This window comes from Gavialis gangeticus, unplaced genomic scaffold (assembly GCF_001723915.1).
Source record: "Gavialis gangeticus isolate Ggan-Ray unplaced genomic scaffold, GavGan_comp1, whole genome shotgun sequence".
Taxonomy (NCBI): Eukaryota; Metazoa; Chordata; order Crocodylia; family Gavialidae; genus Gavialis; species Gavialis gangeticus.
This window is the reverse complement of record NW_017729031.1, coordinates 91181933-91203438: the sequence shown is the minus strand read 5'-3', so window position 1 is coordinate 91203438 and position 21506 is coordinate 91181933. Positions and strand designations below refer to the sequence as shown.

The window sequence follows — 21506 nt, the reverse complement described above, 5'->3', positions numbered from 1 at the left end:
CGGACTAGATGATCTGCTCAGGTCCCTTCCGACCCTAGAAACTATGAAACTATGAAAATTAATTTTTCAGTGTGCCTCTAGTCCTTTACAGTGCATGCTTCATGATGTGAAATCTGGTCAGCTTTTAAGTAGTAGAGATGTATGCAATCACATATTTTATGCAACCTGGAGCATATTTGGCCCACTTTAAGGGAGCTGAGCATATTCTTAACACATTTGTCTGAATGTAAAACTGTCAGCAATCTAAAGCCTATTGAAGCACTAGACTTGCTCTGAGCTGGTTTTTAGTGCAAGTCTGCTTGAATATGAGAGTTTGGATGGCTCTGACCCAAGTGACCTTCTCAAGCTCTTTGCTCAGTGCTCTCGTACTTGTACCCTGAGATCAGCAGATGCTGGCCTGCTTCTAAACTCCCACTCCTTGACTCAGATCCCAGGGAAGCCTGTTCTTCCGCTGCTACACCCCTGCACTTTGAAGAGAGAGAGAGAGATTGAACAAATGAGTCTCTCTTGGAATCAAGGATTGTGTTTTTCAAATGCCTTCATTATCTGAAAAACTATATTAACAAAAATGAAGCAAGGCAAGGACTTTTTGTTATATATTTAATGGACCAAGTGTATAGTTGGGAGAGCTGCTGGATAAACTTTGGGGCAGCAAGTACCCATGGGTAGATCCAGGATTGTGACACCAGGGCTGCAGACAATGCCCCCTTTGGTGGTGTGGCATGTGGGTAGTGAAGCTGCTTGTATGTGGCCCACACTGTCAAAGGGAGTGGGGCTCTAACACCTTGCTGTGCTTCTGGATGACAGTGAACACTCAGAGCTCACTGGCCATCAATGTAGCTCCTTCTGGCAGCTCTGCATGTGCTGTGAGGTCTGTGAGCTGACCAGCTAGTTAGTGGGGTCTGCCTGGAGTCCCAGCTTTCTAGTGACTCTGGAGCCTACTGTGTTTGCGTTTCCCCTCCCTCCTGCCCCTCCAGCCTGCCCATGAGATCAGCAGCAAGAGAAAGGAGGAGATTAGCTCTGGCTTGACTCCAGACCTGTGTGAAAGCAGGGTCTGAGTGTTGCTCCCCCACTCCTTTTGCCTGATGCTGAATTGGGGCAGGAGGGAGGGGAAGAGCAAGCTCCATGAAAGCAGGGATTCTGGGTAGACTGCACTGACCAGCTAGTGAGCTCCCAGCAGAGACATGCCAGTGACTGACACGCTGGTGAGCTCTGTGAGCCTTTGCAACTCTGCACAGCCAATGGGGTTGCAACCACACTGGTGCACCCACTCTGGATCCACCCCGCAAGTGCCCTTTGTCATGTCTAAGAGGCAGACATGGGTTGTTCACATCTGGGACCGTCACACCTACAACAACACTCCTATCCTATAACAATGAGTAACAGAATACACAAACTTGGTGTCTGTATTTCTGCGCTGCATATTATATATTATGCAAGTTATTTGGTGATGACAGAGGATCTGTTATACTGTTTTAAAAAGGCAGGATTTATTTGCAGCTCAGTGGAATCCAGTGTAATCATTTTGTCTGCCTGTTCCTATCCCACAGTAAGAGGAAGTTGAACTGGGGCAAAAACTTGAGCCTGAGTGAAACGTGGTTAAGTTACTCTGATTTAGTTTCACTTACTGTGTTATAGGAGCAAACAGCAACAATTACAGCAGATCAGCTGATGTGTGCTCCTGGGCATAAGGCCTCCATTCTGCCTTTTGAAACAGTTCACAATCTTTAATGAAGAGAGATCCACATATTCCACAGGCATGCTATTTCCTCATGTGTATTGCCCTGTTAGTTCTCTAGTGAATGGTAGTATTTGAACATCTGAAAACTGTGCATTGTGTTGTGCGTGTTCACTGGGAAATGCATTGCTTTTTCCTGAGTTAGGCCCTTTATCCGTGGTTTGATGTCAGCCTTTTGTTTCCAATAGATAAAACACAGTTTTCAAGTGTATCAGTAAAAAATGTAAGGCTAGATTGTGCTATTTGGGTACACAGGCCATAATGGAGGGGGCACTTTTGGACTGCAGATCCTGGGCCTAATGAGATACAGCCTGGTTCTCCATATGCATAGAGGTCCATATTAGTCTCTCTATTCCTTTTGAATATGCCATGCACTGGCCCAGTTGGAAAGACAGAGGATTCCCCATGTTCCCTTAAGCACAGAATTATACCTGGCCCTTTCAAGATCTCCTTATGCAACACACAACCATCCCTCTTCATCAGGGGTCTCTTAGCTAGTGCTTGTACAATGACTTGGGGAGGCAGAGTGCTAAGTGTGACTGCTGTTATTATCGGGGCTGGGCCTAGGCACTAGATTTGCAAGCATAGCGGGGTCACCACTTGTGTTGACATGCTGAGGTTTGACTTGTGTTCTAGAGACTGGTTCATGAAAGAGTGCATATCAGCACACTGAGGATTTCTCTATCAATCCCTAGCTGTGTAACTCTGGAGTGTTACCCAGGATCTGTCTATTATAAATAGGACTTGAGTGCTGGATACTGCTGACAATGAAGTCAAGGGAAATTCTGCATTTGACTTGAGTTGGAGCAGAATTGGGCCAATATTTACTTTTTTCATTACACTGTAAGTTATGAACACTTTGCCTCTGCAATCCATCTTCCCATTTGGTTGGAAAGCCATTGCTCATACTGTTTGTTGTATTGTGCTGGCTGGATTGGTTCCCAGAGATCAGCACAGCCTACAATTCTCATTTTCTTTATTATCTGCTTTGTTCATTTGCATGTCTCTCTTCTGCCTTTCATGTTTGCTTGTTTTCCCCCCTCTCTAGGTCACTCATTTTGGGTTGTTTTTGTCCTAACTTCTCTTCAGTGTTTTTTGCTTTTCTGATTGAAACCTTTGTTTGTTTTAGTAGCCGGAATACAAAAAGGCCGTGGTTTGGAAAACGTAGTTTTGCATTTGCTGCCCAAGTAGGTTTCTAAATCAACAATAACTCTCTTATTAGAGTGACTCACATTGAGCTGTTTAACCTTCTTGATTCCTTTTGTCTCTTTCCAAATTTGAAAAGCACATCTGTAATTTAGATCTATGAAATGAAAAGCTGCGAAAGGCATCTAAACAGCTGAAGATATAATACTGAGATTAAAATATATGCAGAGCAGTTTTCCATTTGGAATGGGAGGGTAAAATCCTGATGGAGTTTAAAGAGCATCTGAAGAAATTAGACAACTGTAATTTTGGCATGTGAGAAGAGTAATTTATTGGAAACATGGTCTTGTGGGTAAAATACTGGTTAAAGTACTAGGAAAGTTGGGTTCAGCTCCTTAGTTGTTAAGTGGCCCTCAAGAGCTCAAAGCCCACACCAGAGCTCCCACAAGATCACAGCCCACACTGGAGGCAGCATTGCCTAGGAGTGTGACGCTTCATAGGAAAGTGTGAGAGTGTAGCTACTTGCTTAACTGTCATCTTTGAAGATACTCCCTAATTCATCAACCTGTGTAGTATAATGGTCCCAGTGGTAGCTATCTATGAATGTTTAAGACAAAATAAATATAGCAGTGCCCAAAGTAATTTTCCAATGTCTTTCACTGACACCCACTATTTTGGCCACCCTAAGGGACTGACTAAGAGATTTCCAGTACTAAATACCATTGAACCTCTCCAGTTTGAGCCAGACTTAGTTTACATGGACCTTGTCATTTACAAATTACCAGACTAGTATCCTCCTTGAACCAGTCACACAGAGGGACTCATCACACACATTTTCCACTTGTAATTAATGCAAACAAATAAACTCCATTTAATTTTTTGCTCCTGTGTGCACTGTTTGAATGCGTGCTCAAAGGCAAAAAACTCTAGGGCAATTAGCTCGAGAGCAGTGGCAATGCATGGGGATGCACGTGTACCCTCTGAGAGCACTGGTGCACCCCTTAACAGGCCACACTCCCCACTTAGGCGATAGGCAGGGCGGGCGGTGCCCACCCTGCGAGTTGTGGCTGGGGAGTGGGAGCGTCGGATGAAGCGCCACAGCCATTTCCCAGTTGGTGCGATTGGCTGTGGGGGAACCCCCCCTCCTACTTGGCAATATTGGCCATGGGGGACCCCCCCTTGCTGATTGGTTATGGGGGGGGAAATGTCCCCCCCATCTAAGGTGGCACCAATTGCCCATGCTGGAGAGTTTATTCATGTGCAACACATAGAGCCCAGTGAGAGTAACCGGGACTGGCAGGGGACTCGGAGTCAGCCTGCCAACCCAGGGCTGCTCCAATAAGGTGCTATATGCTGTGGAACAGCTGGCTGGAGCATTAGGGAGCTTTAGCATGGGAGCTGCCTGCCAGCTAACCCCACACTGAAGCACCCTTGTGCCTCAGCCAGCCCTGTCACCATCTACATGTGCATTAAGCGCAGTAATCTACTGTGCTGTCTGATAGTACTTGTGTCTGATGCGACCATCTGATGGCACAGTAAATTAGTCTACACCAGCCTAATTGCCCTATGTGTAGACAGTGATGCTCAGGTCCTCATTCACTTTAAGTAGCAAGCAAGCAAGCATTCCTTTCTCTGCCCCTGCAATTTAAGTTTGTAACAGTGCAGACCTCAAAATGCAGCATTCTTTCTCACATCATGTTCTGATCAAAATCCTGTGGTATTTGTATATGAGTAATATAGGTAGAAAGGTAGTTCCTCCTTGTATGTATAACTGGGCATATCTACATGTGCGCAACAGATTGTTCCATGGTAGGGAAAATTAGCTCACATGTAGCTCTGCACTGCTGTAGCTAGACTGCTTCAGGTTGTCCAGTTAGATCTAAATGAGTTAGATCAGGCTACAGAGCTATAGTTTTCTTTGTACCTTTGGTCCCAAGGAAGCACCATATGGATTCACCTGGACGTGATCCAAATGTAGGACTGGGGCCTTTGCTGGTATGGCATCTTCAGCTGAGATGTACTTTTTAGAATTAGAATTGATTTTCTAAATAAATGATGCTCCTTTTCTTATGTCTGCTGGATGCTAGAGGGTTTTAAAAGTACAACATAGTGGGTGCATCTACATTAGTCAAAGCTGTGCTAATGTGCAGTAGAATTAGTCTATTGCTCATTAGCATCATGTAAAAGATATGTGCTGCAAACTACGGCACATTAAGTTAGTACCTGTTATTACAAAGTTAAAAATGGTAATATTATAACCAGGGAAAAATTGTATTTGGCAACCACTGAAGTGCAGGGCTCCCTGCCAAGGACTGGAGAGTTGTACCTTCTTCACTAGTAAGTCTTGTGAGCACCAATTCTGTATTAAAAACAAACAGAAGTTGCCATGCACATGTAGATGTGACCAGTGAAACCTATTCTAAATAATCTTGTGAGGGATTGCAAAAATCAGTTACTAATCAGAAGAGGCCTTCAACTTAAAAGAAGGGCAGATCTGGAGTCCCTATGTGTGTGGATACTTTGCAGTGATCTTTTAAGTCAGGAGTGTCACTTGAACAGCATTTTGCTGTATTTGGAAAAACAAACTTTTGAGATGTGAGAAATCAATGGAATATTTTAGGGAGCTGGATATCATAAAATTTCCTTGTTCATGCCTGCCTCAAACCTGCATGGTTTGCAGGTTACCACTGCCGAGTAATCTTCTATGAGTTCTGTGAGAGGAGTTTTGGAAAATCTTCTATCACAGACAGATTCCCTCATGATGCCACTATGGGCATGTCCAGATGTGTGTTGAAGTTTGGTTCCCTGGGGACAAGAAGTGGCGGCACACTTTGTGCCGCTGCTTCTTGTCCCCAGGGAATGCCTGTGCCACGCATGCTTTGGCGCATGACAAGTTGGCCCAGGTAGCATTGGGGAGGCTGGGGCCACCACTGTGCTGGCCCCAGCAGCCTTACCTGGGGTCCTCGGGGACTCCCAGAGCTGCAGTCATGGCGATCCTGCCAGGCAGAGCCTGACCAGGAGCTGCAGCATGGCTCCAAGCGGCCCGGTTCTGCTTTTTAGCAGCACATGCTGCCTGAGTGTGTGCTGCTTCATGTTTTTTTCCCACAGTTTTTTTTTACCCCTGCTCCATATACTGCACACCCGCGCTTGTCTGGATGCACCCTATATGGCCAAGGAATGCATAACTTCATAACAGCGCTCAAGCCTTGTTGTGGAATTGTGCTATGAAATCTAAGTTTCTACATTAAAAAACAAGCAAAGCATCATTTCAAGCCCTTCCATTTGCAAAGAAAATCTTTAAAACTTGAATTGGTGTTGTGCTGCCTTCTGGAATTTATTAGTAACTTATATTTCTAGTTGTGCAAGGTATGAACTGCCTCCATTCATTTAAGTTCATCTGTCCCAAAATATTAACAGAAGAGATTACAGGACTGATCATCTTTGGTGCAGGAGAAAGGGACCTGGCTGCAGAATTTACATTGGGCTTTTTGAAGTAAAACAGCTCTTAATCATAGAGCTAAGAAACAGATTTCTCTGGTGGGGTGGGTGAGGAATTAGATATGATCATGATGTACTCACAGAAGATGTACCCTTTTGGTGTATATTACTAAGCCTGGGTCACTGATCAGCATAGTGCACACTGCCCTCTAGTAGATGTGCAGGAAACAATAGCATGGTTACAAAAACCGTTTTTTCAAGCATTGGGAGACTCTAGAGTCTCCCAGTGCCAGAAGAAGGGGGTTTGTGCCTGAAAATGTGCAAAGAACTTTTTCCCCAACTATTTAGTTGGTCTAATAAAATATATCACATCTACCCAAAGAACCTTTCCCAGCTATGTCCTTAGACCAACATGGCTACAGCCAACAACACTGTGCCTGCTATTGTTTCCTGTATTCTTTACAAACAGAGGGTATGTTGACTGTTTTTTCTGGCCACCTGTAAGTGGTGAACAAGTTAAACAGCAGCATGCTATTCTGCTGGAAAATGAAGGATGTTGTTTAAAAAGGTTTGTGCATCCTTTGAATGATATTCCAGAAAACTCCATTTAGACAGAGTAAAAATCAGTTTATCACTAAGCACATATGCCACTCAGTCCTGTTCCCACTTAGGCTCCAAAGATAAAGCATAACAGTATATATAGCTGTCAAAGGCTTTTACTGAAGCAAAAAAAAATAATTCTTAGCAAAATTTTATAACAATTGATTTTTAAAAAAAATGTTATTCAACTGAAAGCGGAAAAGCAGAACATTTTCTAGTGTAAAAAGGGAAAGAAAAAGGCAGGAAGGAACAGAACTGAAAGCGAACTGATTCTTTGGCTTTTTTGAAAACTTTAAACATAAGTGTCCAAAAATAAAAAGGAATCCATTAAAACCTTTAAACAGAACAAAATTTGCGGGGCAAATACAGAACGTTTTGCAGGGAGCTCTAAAAAGATCTATTGTCTGGGATCGATGCATGTTTTAAAGGTTACTCTTTTGTTCTGTATTTGCCACATGGAAAATGCAGCTGAATTTAGGGCTTCCCTTGTCCACATTGGTCTGCCCCTTTTGTGCTTCATAGGTTTAAAGTTGTAATATTTTTACAAATGCTCAGTAAGTACAGTGAAGTTAAGGGCCAAAACCCCTGCAAATGTAAATTGTTGCAGCGTTCTAGAAATCAGTGGAGATGTGCCCATTTACAGTGGCAGAGAGCCTGAGCCACATACCACCACGCTGTGTAGCCTTTGCACGATTACTCGTGAGCTATATTTGAAAGAGCAGAAACTTAGATTTATGTAGCTTCTAACAGTTGGAAGCTCATAGTGCAAGAATGAACAAGGCTGCTGTTGTTTCTGTATGTTAGTGGAAGGCAGAAAAAGGCAACACAGTATAAAAAAAAAAAAAGCAGAACAACAGTTTGTTAAATTACTTTCCTCTTCTCTGGATTAGGAACCAGCTCTAAAATGTCTCTGAGACTTTGGAAAGAATGTGTCCGTGAGGTCACCCATAGTTTTCCTTTGAATACATTGCTCACGTATCTGCTAGGGTGGGATTGCTTCTTTAAGGTGTCTCCCTGAGGGAGGATCAGTACTTGGGATGTGACAGCTATGGCGACTCCTATTTGCTTTTAACACAGAATTGGTGATCACAGGACTTGCTAGTGAAAAAGATACAGCTGTCCAGGCCTTGGCAGGGAGCCCTGCACTTCAATGGTTGCCAAATATAATTTTCCCCTGCTTATAATTTAAGCATTTTCAATTTTGTACACAGGGATTTGCCTTCTTCCCCATCTGATCCTGCTTCCATTTAGTTTCATGCAGGCTAATTCACTTCCAAGAGTGAATGGGAAATGGAAACATTGGGTATTAGTGTAGTCCAGTCAACACACAACTCCTTTCTCCTCTATGTCTGTGCAGGCATTGCGGAAACTACATGCAGTTTTCACATTAAGACTGAGAGTTTAAACACCGTATCTGGGTTCCTGATGCCCAATTTGCAGATCTGTAGGAACCAGGTTCTCAAATTCTTTAGGAACCTCTGAGAGTCTGAATGCTTGGGACCCTACAAATAATTCCTTACGTTAACGTGTGGCTTCCCATCCCTTAGTTGGGTTCCCTTTGTGGTATGCTATAGACTTCGGTGGCTAGGGAAACATATGCAAAAGGTTAACTGGCTGAAGAAGGCGTGCAAAGTTGGGGCAGAACTTTGCTGCATTACACATCTTTGCTGGCCACCAGAATTAACTCTCTGGTTGTATTAAGTGATGTGAAGCATTAACAGGCTGTTGTGTGACAGGTGCACCAACAGCAGTTGGATGCAAGGATAAAACAGAGGAGTAATACTCTGTTGCATTTGTAGCTGCAACTCTCAACCCACTGTGCAGATATAGCACAGAGAGAGGAAGCAAATTCCCAAAGTGAAAACAGTAATTGTGTGGCAAAATGGAGCAAAGATTTGATTTTCCTGTAACATATCTGTACTTCTCGCTTCACAGTAACCTGCAAACCAGCCAATAGTGGACTTGGGAGGGGAGAATGATCTTTGCTATTTTTTCTACTTCTCTAAAAAAAAAGTAAGGAAGTTTACTCGGTAAAGGTCCAGGTAAACAGAACTTTGCTGGACTCTGAGGTTCTGATCTGCTTTTGTCTGCAGTGGACATCTCTCTTTGGAGCTCAATAAACCCAGATAGAAAATGTGGCTAGAAAAAGAGACTTCATTAGAGAGCACAACTGCACTGAGATGCCCTCAATTTACAAATCCCAGGTTATTATTAATATTATTTATTAATTTATAAAATTGTTTGCATGGAAACACAGATGTGGAAAACAGGCATTTCTGAATAAGGCAGACCACAAGAAATGTTTGTATTTGGCTATTTAGAGGACACAGAAGATTATGATAATATGAATAAAATATATATAATATCTTTTTCAATACAAGGAAAGGGGGTTAATAAGTTTTGAACTATAATAGAAATAAAGACTGGTTCTGATTATACTGAAGACAATAAAATCAATTCTAGTAAAATAAAAATGATTTAAATCATTTTTAAAAATGTGATCATACTTTAGTCCTTTCACAGTTTGTAGCAAAATATAAATGGGTAAAATTTTCAAAGGACATTTAGGAACCTAAGGATAAAATTTTCAGAAGCACCCAATTTAAATGCTTTTGAAAATTGTATTTGGAATTACATTGGAAGTCTGTAAGTCTCAGGCATCTAATTCATTTTTTGAAAATTTTAGTCCATGTCATTTGTCTTCTACTTTTTTTTTGGTTAAAAATGTAAACCTGATAGAGTGGCTACCTCTTTGCATTTATCTTGCAGGACAATAGGATAATTTTGTGACAGTCTCTGTTCTGATCTCTGCAATCTAGTACTTTTGTGCATAATGTGGTATTTTTTGGATGTAGCTGTGTACTGCTAGAATATCAGGCTGTTGCAACGCTCACAATAAATTTAGGTCTCTTTAGTAGTGCTGTGTACTATAATGAGATTTCCAATAAGGATAACTGATCACTACAGCTATAATACTTGCTATTGCTTTCACTAGGGACCTCAGCTGGAACACGAAGCCAAGTCTCTTAAGTTCAAAGGCTATCATGGTGAACTGCAATTACATCTGCACCTTTCTGTACCAAAATATAAGTGTAATTTGAGTTCTTCTGGCAATGAAATTTCTTTTGGCAGTGCAATCAGAAAATATAAATATGGTTGTATCTCAGCAACTATAACAAATGAAATAGTTTGGACATGTGAAAGTTTTGGGGACTACAATAGTAATACTTTTAGCATCAGTAACAATAAGATTTTGGATTTAAAATGCCCTTTTCATTGCAAAAGATGTGAACGCGCCTTACAAAACATACATTTGTTCATGAGACGTTGGAGTCAGATGGACTTCAGGGTTGACCTTAAAATATGCTTCTCTAACAACTACAGAGTGCAAGGACGTCTCGTTGTATTTGAGGTTTCCTTGATTAATTGGAAAAAATAATTAAAAATTATTGTTTTAACAAAACTCAAGTATCAGTTTCTAATTTGATATGCCATATTTTGAATGTGATCTACCATATTATCTAGTAATATATTTTTTATATATTGTAATTGTTTTGAGAATTTGTTTTATGGTTGGATGTCTATTTTGCTACTGTTGCTGTGACAGCATTCAGCTGAGTGTTTTAATCCTGTAGATATATTTCATTGGTTTGACTGCCCTTGATTGTCTGCTTGGCTATACTCTTATGCGTGTGGCATGCAACAGATTAGTGAGTTAATAATGTGTTGGAAGAAATTTTAGCTCTGCAGTATGCAGTATGTTTAGTTGGGAAAAGAAGTTTAGAAACTAGCAGGAATTTACACAACATGCTTAAGAAACCTGAACCCAGCCACACTAAAATCAATGAAAATGTATTAATTGGTTTCAGTAGGTTTCGAATTTAAATAAAAAATGAGTGCATAGCAGTAGGGAAGGTGTGTGGATGTGAAAGAAAGAAGATTAATACTGTTTTAACATGCTGAAGCACAGTTATTCTACAGGAATAGTTTTCAATTAGAGGCTTTGACTTTTTATTAAAACTGCTTTTATTGGTACAATGCTAGTGTGGATGCATTTATGGTGGTAAAAAAAGTGATTTATACCAGTATAAATAGTATACCAGTAACATAAATAGAATAAGGTAAACTGGTACAAAGCATCTTCGTACCAATATCCACCGATGATGTATTGCCTGAAACATACTGATATAGGTAGAATAATCATTTGGGGTAGAAAAGCCCTTTAGCTAAGTCTGTGCACACAGTATTTAGTTGGTGCAGGAATGCAGGCAAAGAGTATTGATGCAAGTATATTGGCAAAGTTGCATGGTATTGGCAAATATCAGCCCTCAACCATGAACAAGACATGCTATACTGGTAACAGCAGAAGTATAATTTTTCCTGCGTTAAGGTCTTCTAACAGCACAGCTATGTGCAGGGCCAGACACAGGCATGGGCAAACCAGGCAGCCACCCAGGGCCCAGACAGAAAGGGGGCCTGAAAATGGTGAAAATAATGATTATTATTATGATTATCTCTGTCAAAGTGGGGGCTGATACTAAAAGTTCACCCGGGGCCACTAGGAGTCTAGGTACATTGCTGGCTATATCTGTCAGGGATCACACTTTTCCATACCCCAGAGCAACAGAATGATGTTAACGGGAATCTATAGTGCATAAACGTATTGGAAACAATGCTGTATCTGTCCCCTGCTGCTACTAGGAATATGGCAATTTAATCCTACTGAAAAACAACTGGGAGGGTGAATGATAGACCAAGTCCCCATTGTGTTAATATCTGAATGTATGTTTTGAGTCTGATCCTACGACCTTTATTTCCTCATGACATATTGAATCAAAACATTTCTTAAAGAGGCAACATTTCTTAGGGACAGTCATTTTATCCAAAGACACAAACAGGCTTCGCCATAGTATGATGAATGTCATTCACAAATCATCCCACCAGAATCTGTGGGGATTTTGAGACTGAGCCCTTTGGCTATTACTGATGCTGCTCCAGTACGAATATTAAATAATAATAATGGCATCAATTTAGGAAAGTGCTTAAGTACATGCTGAAAGTTAAGCACATACCAAACAGGGATGCTTTGCTGAATTGGGGCCAGTAAGAATACAGATTGTAGGTTTGGGCCCAATGATTCATTGGGATTTCAAAAGGGAAAAGCACACAGTGCTTCACAACAGATACCAGCAGGGAAGTGTCTAAATCATTTTGAGTTTCTATTGAGAATCTAAGAATTACTTCACTTTCATGCCCGAGTTCAGGATTCATTTTCAGCTGTCTTTGCTGTAAGTTTTTCTGCCAGCCAGGCACATTTGTAAAAGAAAAAAGAAAGCCATCACAGTTCCTCCTAAATATTTTGTTGAAGGGATTCACCTAATTAGTTGATTTATTACGTGATTATGAAACAATTTTGATTGTTAGGCTGAGTCCAGAACCAATTAATAGTTTTGTGGGATCCACTAACCACTTTTAGTTATTGGTCTTTTTAGAACTAGAATTCTATAGTACTGAGGCTTCATTTACCACCTTGATTCTGATTCTGAATTCATGTAAGTAGTAAAAGTCATCCCATAGATTTCAGTAAAGTCATTGGCAGAGAAAGGTGTAGTATTCACTCAGTTTGAGCAACAGCAGAATGTGACTGTAATGTGGGTCCTTAAAAACTATTTGATAATAAACTTTGAACACCACTGGATTTTGAGAGAAAATTGCTTTTTATTCTCTTGCATTTCTCTTTCCTTATTTATTTATTTAAGTTATGTTAGGGCAATTCACAAAAAGAGGAGTTTTGTATTTAGAACTCATTTTGCCTGTAAAAATCAATGTGACATCATAGTTGGTTGCTATTGAGAAAGTTATTATGTAACTAACCAAAGATAATGATCACTAAGTAAGAGAAATCACTAGTAGCTGATAATTGTTGAGTTACAAACATTTGGTTTTCATAACCCTAGTGTTAAAAATGAGAGGGTAGAAAAGAAGGCCAGAGAGGCTGCTGTTTTCTTAAAAAAAACAAGACCCAAAAAACCTTTTTTGCTTCAAAGGGGAAGCCACAGATTGATAAGTAATTGCTTACATACATGCACAGATCTTAAGTGTTGCGAAAGTAGAGATTGCAAACAACTCCTGTGCAGCACATGTGATATTATGTAGGTAATTATTATGCAGGTTGTTGAACAGATTTACAAAACAGTGTATCTTATCAGTTGGTATAGAAATAGCAGGCTTATCTATTTGGAACAGTGACATTGTTGACTTCAGACTTGTTGATTTGCAGGACAGGGATGTTATTTCACATTTACACGTTTAGGAAGGTTAGTATACGGGGGCTATTGAAGAACTTTCTTTTAAGACTCTTTATCTATTGAGTCTGTAAAGACTCTTCTTTCTTTTTTACTAAGTTGATCCTGATGCATTCTAACAACCTATATTTCTTTTTTTTGAAAAACATCTTGGAGAGGCAATGTGTTTCATTCCTACTGTTTTAAAGATGCTGAATGAAGGTCTTTGGTGCATATGTGCCTGTATGTGTATAAGAAGACTTCATCCCTCAATGCAAGACATCATGTTTCCACTCATTATTTGTGAGCTGTTTTATGTGAAGAACCAGAATGTTTGGCTTTGATGCCATGCAGTCAAGTGGTGTGCATGGGAAATAAATTGCTTTCCAACAAAGATTCGGAATGTTAGGCCAGGTACAGATGTTATAATTTTATCGGTACAAGTGATTGGAAACCGGTCTATACACATAACAGAAAAAAAGTTTGGCACATGTAGACCGGTTTAAAAGAAGTGGAACCTGGCCTAAGATTTCCCCCCCTCACCAAAGGGTGAATGTATGTTCTGTCTGCTATCAATTGAAACTATGCCTTTTACAGAAAACTGTGTAACAGATTGATTTTGCCTCAGACTTTTTGAACATCTGTACCTAGCCTTAGAGAACATTTCACTCCCAACCCATTGACTAAGGCTAGGTACAGACATTCAAAATGCCCGAAGTGAAATTGATCTCAGTTATGTAGTTTTCTGTAAGCAGTGCAGCTTAGATCAGTAGCAAACAGAACACACATTTGCCCTTTGTGGGGAGGGGGAGCAGAGGCGGAAATCTTAGATTAGGTTTCACCATTTTTAAACCAGTTTATGTGTGCTGAACTTCTGTTCTGTTACAGGTATAAGCTGGTACTTATAGTGGTAAAAGCGTAATGTCTGTACCTAATACACCTAGACAAACGCACTGAAGTCAGAGGGGATCTATCCACATAGATTAATTTGCGGGATTGGGATCCTTCTTTGTGATGGCTAAGGTATAAAGTTCAATATGCAATAACATTCCACTACCATACTCTCTTTTAGGGCAAGGAGAAGGTGGCATGATGACCAGGATAAGGATCTCCCCAGGAGTCCCCTATAGTGCTATGAAAGTGTGTGTTCCGTTTCTCTAAATTAAATAGTCCTGACTTCCTAGAGAGCTTTCCATGATTGCCCAATTGTTTTTTAAGGAAAGTGCTATTAAAGACATGATCCCTTTATCTAAGTTGCCTATGCAATTAAGTTTGTTTATGTTTCAAAACAAATGCATTAAAATTAAAGCAGATCCAAAAAGCTTAAAGCAAAAGCATGATCACATAAATTACTGCATGTAGACTCTTGGTGGCCAGACTGATCAGAAACTTAATTCAGCATTTTAGAGCACGTGTTTGGCAGATCTCATATCTCTTAAGGAAACACTAAATTTTTTCTCGGGGGTGGCGGTTATCAAGGCAAAACTATCTTATTAAGAATTCAATTAAAGATGGCACAGGCTTACTGGAACTAGTCCAGTAAATATAAATCAAGTTCAACTAGGAGACATCTGCCTCTTTTTTTCCAAGCTGCAGTTTAAAGTCTGAGGGGAGAAGGATGTGGAGGTTGGGCTTTCACTCCTTTTCAGTTGTACATATGCAACTCTGCAAAGGACAAGACCTGTGTTGCTGCTGCTGTGGTAACTTTTCTTTTCAGAACAAGAACACAAACAACCTGCAAATATTTCCTCTCAGAGCTCTCCAAGAGAAAAGATAATTGATTCTTTTTATGTGACAGATGTATAACTTATTTTGATATAGTGCCCTGCACCTTTCCTACATACAGATACTACTATGCTGGCGCATTGAGAAATTATCCATTGGGAGTTGATTTGCAGCAATATTTATGATAGATACAGCCTGGCCTTTTGACTAGATTACATTAGAATTATTAAATCTCTTTAAAGTTAACAAATATGGCATGTGCTTTTCACAGAAAAGCCAGTGACAGTTGGGCATTAATTCACTTAAGCATCTTTGAAATAAGACATAATGGCAACATTATTTAATATTGGTGTTGCAGTCCTGCCAAGAACCCTCAACCAGGAATCAGAATTTTGCCAGGCTCTCTGTGCCCATCACTGTTCATAATATACTAAAGTTTCTCTAGATTCTAACCTTGCTTAGTGATGCAGTTCCATTGATTTCAGTGGATTAATCCTGGCTTATTCTCTGTAAGGGATCAGACATAGGTCCAATTTGGAAGGAAGAATTTGGAATCATCAGACTCTAAGGCAGTGATGTTGCACAGAAGTTCAAGCAGCCTGATGTATTTTCTTCTTCCAAAGCCCAAAAGAAAGCCACAGGTTAATGCAAAAGGAGAGTTAACTTAGACTGAAGAGCCAATACATCCTTTCCCCAGAGAAAAAAAGGAAGATAGTGGGCCAAGTGCTACTCTCTGGAATCCATACAAGTCCATTGACACCAGCTGGGTTATACAAGTGTAACCAAGAACACAATTTGATTTTTATGTTTTCTAGAGAGAAGTCTTTTTTTATAACAGGCTCAGCAACATCTTTTCCTGGCAGTTATTCCTCAAGCACAACTCCCACTGATGTCAAGTAAGGAATGAATGCAGGATTCTGCCCCAAAGTAGCTGCTGATGTGTTAAGAATATAAGCCCCGATCCTGCAATTGTAACTATGCAGGGAGTCCTGCCATGCCTATGTGGAATGCCCGTGAGTCCTGACTGAAGGACTCTGACCAGGATCTTACTGGCATGAGAACCTAAGAAAACTTCATTGTAAGTGTGAAAAAGCGTGACCTGGAGTGAGTGCCTAAACTTTGGCCCTGATTTGTACCTCACGGTTTTCAGTGATCCTAACTGATCTATTTTAATTGTTTTTTTAAATCTAATCTGTTTTAATTGTTATATTATCAGATGTATTTGACCAGGTTTGGGGCAGACAGTTGAAGTATATGCATGGGTATGGGGAGAAGTTCTAAGAGTTTGTTTGGCTGCTTAGATTTATTGACTGGCTGGGTAGACTTATTACTGGCATACTGTTACTGCATGGTCATCACCCGCAACTGTAAATCTAATTAATGGTTGGGTGTCTAGTGTTTTTTGTAAGGGCTTCTTTTACTGTTATTTAAATGTAAATAATAATTAATTAATATTCTGATGTTCACATCCAGCTGGAGGACATCCTATTTCTCCTCACTCCCAAATTTCCTTAACAAGTAAATCGTAAGTGTTGTCGTACACTACTCACCAGTCACTTATACTAATTGTTGAAACATAAGGCCAGACTCTCAGTACTGGTATATTGCCTGCATCAATTTACAGCAACCTAGAATCTGGGCTACTCATTTTTTTTAATGGCACAGCACTTTTTAGCCTCAAATTACTTTATTCCTTTATTAAAGCTCAAGTGAAGGTAGAACAGGAAAAGCTACCAAAAATTCTACACTTTTCCCAGCCAACAGCTTAATTTCCCAAATATGGCACAGCTCTCCTTCTGCTGTGGGCTGTAGCAGTGCTTTTTAATATATTCACTCATGAAATTCTCCCTGCTTAAAGCAAGGCACACAAATTTTGAAGACTCTGGGTTTAGAGATTTCAAATTCCTCCTGAGCCTCATGGAAGCGATTCTAAGAACTATAGTTGTACACTTAATTATATTTCTAGGAGACACAAGTGACAAAATATGTCACCAAAAGAAATTACTTCTATGGTTACAGAATCCACTCCTCTTCAATAATAAAGAAGATAGTGCAGAGACTAGCAAGAGTGCTTTACCATTATGAAAAACATAAAAGCTGAAGTAGGGATTTTAAAGGATAGAAGATATTGAACAAGGGTGACTTATAATTCTACGTTGCAATCAACCCCATTCCCTTTTAAAGACATAAGTCTGGGTACTGTAAAACTGAAGCTGTTCAGCACAGATGACTGATGGAGACAAATTAGATCTACTTAAATGAAGCATAGGCATTGAGATTTGTCCTTAGTGATCCTTTGCTACATCCATTACAACAGAACTCTTACCATAGAACTGACTTCAATAAGTTGAAAACTAGCACACTTTTGTTATTCTTTTAAACTGTCTTTCAGTTTTGATCCAGGATTTCTCCTTACTGCGTAAAAATTCAGAATACTCTAATAATCTAGGGTCAGGAATTTATATCAGAAATGCTAAGCCATTAAACATGGGTAATGGAAAATGGTATTTCATGTGTGTATTAATGCAAGTGCACCACCCAAAATACATTTGATTCGCATATAACTTTGTGTTTACTTCAAGGCTTTTTCTCATGCCCTTTATTTTGGGGGTTTATCTCATATTTGAGCATTGGCTGGCCAAGTGCTAGGAATTTGGTTGATATTATGTGGTAGATTTATTCTTTCCCCGGAAGAGAGACAAACATAAACAGATCATCCAGAATGCATTTTGCAGGGCTTTTAAAGACACTAGCATGAAAAACCTAAAGCATTAATATGTAAATACCAAACTTTAAAATCTTTCCTCTCAAGTAAGCATATTTTCATGTTTAGTGGTGCATTTAAAAAAGCAAAATATGTTGTGAAATGAACGGGTTTAGCTGCCATGTCACTGTTTTTTCAGTTAACAATAGTTAAACAAGTTCTGTATTTTATGAGTAATTTCCAGGGAAAGGGACTACAACATCTATTTGTTTCTTTAAGGACAAAACACAATAGGGATGCTAACAAACCTACTCACTGTTTCCATAGAAGAAACTCCTAAAATGATGATCAGATTGTAAGGAACAATTACAAGGATGTCACAAGGATGTTACAATCACTGACTAACATCTTCCAAAATGAATAAAGGTTGCAAATGCTTTATTAATATACAGCTCAATTCACATAACGTGTTTGGCCTTATATTCAACTACTGGTATATCTCACTACAGACTTACTGATGTTAGCTCAAATTTAAAAGTTTATGCCAGCCAATGGATCTTATTGACACGGTGGTTTAAAACTAAATCATCGTTACTGCCCTACTGACGCTTTTAAGATTTTAAACTTCTGGTTCTAGCTTTCCTTCTTCCAGAGCTAATCTCCACCTCGCTACTATGTTTCTGTGTTTTCTACCAAAGGAAATAATGGAAAAAATCTTTTCACATTTGAAACCTTTCAGACAGTAGTTTTTTTAAAAAAGGGGTGCGCATTGGGGGGAGGCATTTGGATGATGCAGCATTGAGATACTGGGTAGCAAAGGGCTGGAGAGATGTATATGTGCGCGCGCGCGCGTGTGACCTGAATTTGTATATTTGTTTAAACATCCTAGAACTTGGAATACTAATTGAAGTGAAGTTGTGCCTGTTTCACTTGAAACTACAGGAGTATGTTATCTTTAATTACATAGAACAGAACAGGAAAACCTCTCATTGCCGGATAAGTCAGCAACAGTCACCTACTGGCATTCTTGAAGGCCAGGTGGCATTTTCCCAGCTCCCAAGGCTCTGATTTTCTAATCAAAAACTCTCTTGATTTTTGTGTTGAACAGGATCTACAGCCCCTTCAAAGAGAAATATTTTTTGTCTGTTTCTTTTCAAAACCCAGGCATAAGAGAAGCTATCCGGGTAATATCCTTGTGACAAGGGACAGATTCTTCCACATCCCAAAACTGCCAGACTCGCAGGATCGTGTCTCAAATGTGTTTTGACATCTCCTATGTCTTTACTGTCAGGCACACTACACAGCATATCAAAGTTACTACTTGTGGACAAATGCTTGCTAAAATATGCTAATATAATAAAATACATTAACAAATTTCACTATGTTTCTTAAGACCATTGAAAATGTTGATGGCAGAAACAGTTTTTGTTACCCAAAAGTGTTAAAACCAGATGCCACCACCATACAAGGCCATTTATTAACATTCTTACCAGTGCAACCTCAAAAAGACATGACCTATATACTTTTTCTAAAGTTGGGAAGATGTGTGTGAGTTTTCTTTCTTTTCCTTTTCTCACTTATTTTTTTAATTCTCAAGGAGGGAAGTCATGGCTTAAATGGAGATATAAATAAGATAATGGAGATATATATAAGATGTTCTAATGTTTGCCAGTTACTGTGTGCTACTTCAATAGGACACAAACTGAATACATTTCCTTGGTGAATTTTTCAAGTCTAAATGTAACTGCTTCATTCTTTTAAATTAATATTCAAGCTTTGTTGTCTAGTATGTCTATTTAGAGATAAATTCTTTGCGTTCTCTTTCAGTATCTTTCTTGTCAGACCAATGTGCTTGAAATAGTGTTGAAAAAAAATTAATTGAAGAAACCAAAATGCAGTTATTGCCCCTAATATACTGTACAATGCTGAGGGAAGATATACAGTAGGTAATAGATAAAAAAGCATTGGCTAATGCTAGCACATAAGTTAGGACACAACAGAATAAATGCATTGGTCCATTGTAGCGTTTTATTATTCAGCCAATCTAAACTCCTGAAGAAATATGTGTTTGGGACATTTTACATCTGTTTTTGACAAAGACAGCAGAAGATTCCCATAAGGAGATTTTTTTTGTTCGACTATTTGCTCCAGTCAGTTTAAACCATATTAACAGGGAAATGGCAAGGGAGTTTATAAACTGAATGTTTATAGTTTGTTTGAAAAGGCTGTTTTGCTTTATTTGCATCTAAATCTAAAGCACCACCAAAGAAAAAAAGAGACCTGTCTTATTCATGACCATATTAACAAAATATATAACCTAAAAAATTCAAATTGTCTGGAAGAATGAAATGGATAGACATTTTAGATTAGTGAAACTAACCTCCTTACAGGTTTCTGTGAATGAACCATAGAAACATTAATTACGACATCGCAGAGATTTCAGTAAAGACATTGAAATACTTTGTTTCACATGCAAATGAAACACAAAGTTTTCTAAATTTTCTAAAATGTTCACTATCTACATTTTACTCCTACACTTGCTTTTTCAAATTGCATCTTGCCAGTTGCATCAAGGTTGTTGTCTGAATCATTAGTTGTTGATTAAACATGGATTTTCAGCAACAAATCCCAATGAACTAAAGCAAGCTTTCTTTTTTTTCTTTTTTTCTTGTTTTTTCTTTCTTTTAAGGAGCTATTTCTATTTGGGAAATGCAATTATTTGACTTTGCTGTGTGTTATACTTCAAAATGAGAATGTCCCTTTTATTCTGTTCTTTACTAATAAGAGCATTCATACTACGCAAAATGTTGACCTGGCTTTGTTCTGCATCTCAGATGCTCTTTGCCAGGCAACAAAACAACAGGAACATATGTGAAGTCTGTGAAATATAGCATAACTTACAGATAGGGCTGGTGTGCTTACGGTAAGGCGAGGGCATTTGTTTGTGTGTGTGGTGGGGGTGTCCACCTCACAATCTTAAAAAGGAAACATAAGAGGAAGTAGTTTTTTATATTGGAAACTGAGGAAGAGTTCAGTAAGTAAAAAACTATGTTAAAGTCCAAAAGAGTTTGGCACCAGCCCTAATGTTACTGGCACAGGCGGGGAAGGGAAACAAGTGAATATGAAATTGAGAGGGGTTCGTTCTATCTGTGTTTACTTTTATTTGCAAGGGGAGAGGGGAAGTGGGCACAGCCCAGGCAAACAAGCACAGGATATCTGCTGACTATACAGAAATATTGCTCAGATCAGAGCAGGAGTGATTCTTTGCTGAACCCCCACAATTGCAATTGCAACGCTATAAAAGTACTTAAAGCCTGTTTCCTAGATGCTGACACTTTTAAGACACAGCCATGCTCCAATCCAACCAGCAGCTGTTTCAGATCTGGTTGTCAGTAGGTTTCACTAATTCTTTTCCTTTATCTCCTATACTTCTCTAAGAAATCTGCCCTGGCAAATTTCATTATATTGGCCATTCAATTTTATTGCTTCCTTCTTGGTAGCAAACCTTTCAAAAGGCGAAAGCAGGGATCGACTCGAAATGAGGCAAAGAGCATATTTTTCATACTAGAATCTGCCCCTCTTTAAATGTGTCCACCCATCAAATAGTCATCTTGATAAAAAGATCTTCAGCTTGTAATCTAGATGTTCATGGCCTGCACTTAAAACCAATACAATCGCCAACACCCTTGCGCTAGCGAGAGATTTCCTCATCCCTGTTCTAGACTATCACCTGGATCCCTGCCTTACCTGTTTTGCGGATTTTTTTTCAAGTAACTAGAATCTGCTAACGCCTTCCCCGCACCCTTTAAAAATAAGATTCAGGTCTATGTTGCGGCATAGACGACATGATGCTTTCATCGCTCGTGCTCTT

At 39.4% G+C, this 21506-nt stretch overlaps 1 protein-coding gene across 1 annotated transcript in view; it reads right to left on the bottom strand.

Annotated features, from left to right (window-relative positions):
• Positions 1-21506, bottom strand: part of TWIST2 (twist family bHLH transcription factor 2) — an 81862-nt gene that overhangs the window by 59050 nt on the left and 1306 nt on the right. The gene's annotated exons all lie outside the window — the stretch shown is intronic.